The sequence below is a fragment of the Cibotium barometz genome, chromosome 63 (assembly GCF_041138505.1).
Source record: "Cibotium barometz isolate CiBa-2024 chromosome 63, ASM4113850v1, whole genome shotgun sequence".
NCBI classification, from domain to species: Eukaryota; Viridiplantae; Streptophyta; class Polypodiopsida; order Cyatheales; family Cibotiaceae; genus Cibotium; species Cibotium barometz.
Window position 1 is genome coordinate 11,787,170 of NC_141108.1, and position 3,921 is coordinate 11,791,090.

Sequence of the window (3,921 nt, forward strand, 5' to 3'; positions counted from 1 at the left end):
TCAGAGAGAGTAATTAAAGAATCACATATGGTCTTCATTCGAGTACGACCCAAAAGAAGTTCCTTATCTTTAGGGAAGTACAAGAAGCTCTCTCCTAGATACTGTGGACTATAAGCTGTTATAAAGAAAGTAGAAGATTTAGCTTATAAACTTCTTCTGCCTTCCCATCTCAAGGTACATAATGAATTACATGTTAGTTTGCTTAAGAAGTATGTACCCAGCCCGAGTCACATGCTTGATGAGATGAACAATTGATTTCTCTAACTCAAGGCCAGCTGGTACTCCAACTGAAGAAATCCTTGACGCTCGGAAGAAGGTTCTCAAGAGCAGAGTCCTCAGAGAATTTTTGGTCAAGTGGAAGTTCTTCCCTTTAGAAGACGCCACTTGGGAGAAAGAAGAAGAGTTAGTAAAAGATTACCCCCACTTTGCCAGATGAGGACATCTCGTGTTTTTGAAGTGGAAGAGGATGTAAGATTCCTCTTCAGCCTGAATAATGATTAAGCTTTTACCTCAATCCCCTGTAATCATCCCTTATTTAAGAATGCAAGAAAATATTGTTTTCCCTTGTTTTGGCCTAGAGAGAGAAAATGTTCTAGAGAGAGATAATTCAGAATTGAGATATTTTTTGATATAAAAATTCTTCTAATTTCTAATGTGCATTAGGAATCAATTAAATATGTGTATTAAAGGCCTTAGCCTAAGGGTCCACATTTCAGAAATTTTTGGATTATGGTCCAATTAAGGTTCATGTGGGCCAATAGGCTTAATCCAAGTGTTGGGATGAGATAAATCCAAAGAATAAAAGAAAATACCCAAAAATTAGTAAATGCTCACATAAGATGAAGAGTTGACTGAGTACAAGGTTTATTAGTTAAAAATTAAAGTATATTAGTAAAAAAAATGAGTATATTAATATATTAGTATATTAGTAAAATTGTGATATTTTTCTCTCTTCTCTCTCCTGGATCAAACTAGATCAAAAAGGGAGGCAAACTAGTCCAAATTGAGTCAAACTGAAGCTGGAAAGCTCGAGAACCCAGTTGGACTTGGTTAGTGGCCTCCCTCACCTATAAATAGACTCTCACTCCTTTGTATTCTCATCTTTGAGCTATACCATGCGAGTATTATCTTAAATATAAGCATATTTCTATTATCCCTTATTTTCCTCTTCTCTTTGGGAGCTTGGAGCTCTCTCCAACAACTCTTAAAAATAAGCATATTTCTATTATCCCTTATTTTCCTCTTCTCTTTGGGAGCTTGGAGCTTCTCTCTCTCTCCAACAACTCTTGAAGTTTTCTCTTCTCCTCTTGGTGGCCAATTGATTGGTTGGGGGCTTCACCGATTAAAGAATCAAGCCAAACTTAGAGGTAAGACTAATTTTTATGGTTTTTTCAATTATCTCAATGACTTTCTTCTTCGCAACCCCTCTCAAGCTTGAGAAGCTTTCAAAATGATGGTTTTTATTCAAATCAAGCTTTCCCTAAGATTCTTAATGTCTAATTAGAATTAAGTTAATCTTTATGCTTAATTGTAATGCTTTCCTTAAGTAAATCTCTCTCTTAAAAAGAGTAGTCATATTTATGGCTAAATCTTTAGCAAAAGAATGTTTCTCCTCAATGATAATCTCTTATTTCAAAACTAAATTCTAGGCTTGATGCGCTAGAGATTAAGAATTGATATTTTCATGATGTAGTGTTAGTAAAAATAATGGTTATTTCTTTTTAGATTGTTTATGAGTAGATAAAAATTACTTTAACTCATTCTAAATGAGAAAAGGATTATCCTAACAAATTGGGAAAAGAGGAATGTTTAATTTAGCTTAATCAAGGAGAATAATCATAATTTTGCTTATAATTATGGTTAAAATTATGATATGCATACATAGTTTAATTTTAAGCTTAAAAGAAGAACTTCTATCGTATTTTCATTACAAGTTTTTATTCAATTAGAAAAATTGAGAATTATCAGTAATAGTAGCGAAGCTATGGAATTTTTTTTTCAGAAAAAAATACATATCTTATTTTTATGCATAATACTAAAATAATGGGGATGGGTTAGGCCACCATTCGTGATGCCTCTTGCTTCTTGGTGTCCATGGACTCTTTGGAGGTGTTGTTAGCACATGAGTTGAGGTGGAAACTAGTACACTCCATTCCTACTTAAGCTTTGGGGGGGTGGTGTTAGAGGAATGGCACCCTATCTTTAGTTTAAATTTTAATGGCAGGGTTGTAGAGGTTTGTGGTGTGGGTTTCCTTGACCTTAGAACCTAAATGTAGGGTTTCTCTTCATAGAAACCTTTGAGCTTCTTCTAGCAGCTTTATTATGATCCAACAAAGTATAGCTTACAAGTGAGAATCCCACCATCACTTAACTTTCTTTAGCTTAGGGGGGATAATGAGGATTTTGGGACCTAGACATAAGGGTTTATAGCATCTTAATGAGGATCCACAAGTTGCGGGTAAACCACTTTCACTTTTTGAGGCTCCCAATTGGCATATTTTTACTCATACAACAACTTCTAGCTGCCAAGCCTTTGCATCTAGCTTTCCTTGGCTAGCCAAGGTACTCTTGGATATGTACTCCTCCTTAGTGACCTACCTAAAGGGTGGCTTCTAGTTGCCAAGAATTTGATCTTACATTCCTTGGTTAGCTGAGGTACTCTTGGGGATATCTACTCCTTCTTAAATGACCTACCTAAAGGATGGTTATGGTTGACATTTGGGGGGTGGTCTCCGTCTTTTATTCTCTATGAGGGGGTGGTTTTAACACGTAGCAAGGTGAGAGGATTGTCGAGTGTTAGTGGCTTACTAATAAGAGGTGATGACATGTAATGACTGACATGGTGAGACAAGAGGAGTGTTAAGTGTTAGGGATTACCTAAGGTGATGGCCTATAATTGGAAGAGGCTTAAAATTTGAAGGATTTGGGGTGTCCTCATCCACAAAGGGTACACCATGGGAAGCTTGATAGTCATGGTTCTTCTTTGCCAATTCTTCTTTGCCAACTACTACCATGGTTGCAATCCATCCCCTTTTCACCGAGGTGATACACTCTTTCATTATACTTATGGGAGTTGCATAAGAAATGTAAGACACACCTTTAGTTCCAATGAAAAACTCCACTTTTGGACAACCAACAATTATAGATTGAGAGTCATTGACTATAGTGAGTGTAGCTACAAATGGTGTGAGGGGTGGGTGGCCCAATGAGGTCCATGTCTCCTAAGAGATTATGTTGTGTAAGATTCCTCCCCAGCCCCTCAAGATATCCAATATCTTCCCCCTGTAATCAATTCCCTCTTCAGAATAATAAAAGATCTTGTTTTTACCTATTTTGGCTCAGAGAGAGAAAATATTTTAGAGAGAGGTTATTCAGATTTTAGATATTTTTGGATGGAAAAATATCTCTTCTTATTAAAATAAATTCCCCTGAAACAGAAGTTCAAAAAGATTTTCAGAAGATGCATTAGAAATAAATTATAATCTGTTCAAAAGGTCTTATCCTAAGGGTCCAGATTTTTTGAAAATTTTAAATTAAGGTTCTGAGGGGCCAATCAAATTCATCCAAATGTACGGAGGAGATAAATTGAAGAAATAAAGAAAATCCTCCCAAAAATGAGTAAATACTCACATAAGATGAAGAGTGGACTAAGGACCAAAGAAAAAACTAAAAAAAATAAATTTTTGACATCTCAAGAGTGGGGATTCTCCCTCGTGAAGGAGGCGCCTATTTCACATGTGTGGTGGAGTTTTAAATTCTCAAGTATTGAGATATTTCATCTCTCCTCTCTCCTAATTCAAGTCTAGTTCCAAAATTTTAAATTAAGGTTCTGAGGGGCCAATCAGATTCATCCAAATGTATGGAGGAGATAAATTGAAGAAATAAAGAAAATCCCCCCAAAAATGAGTAAATACTCACATA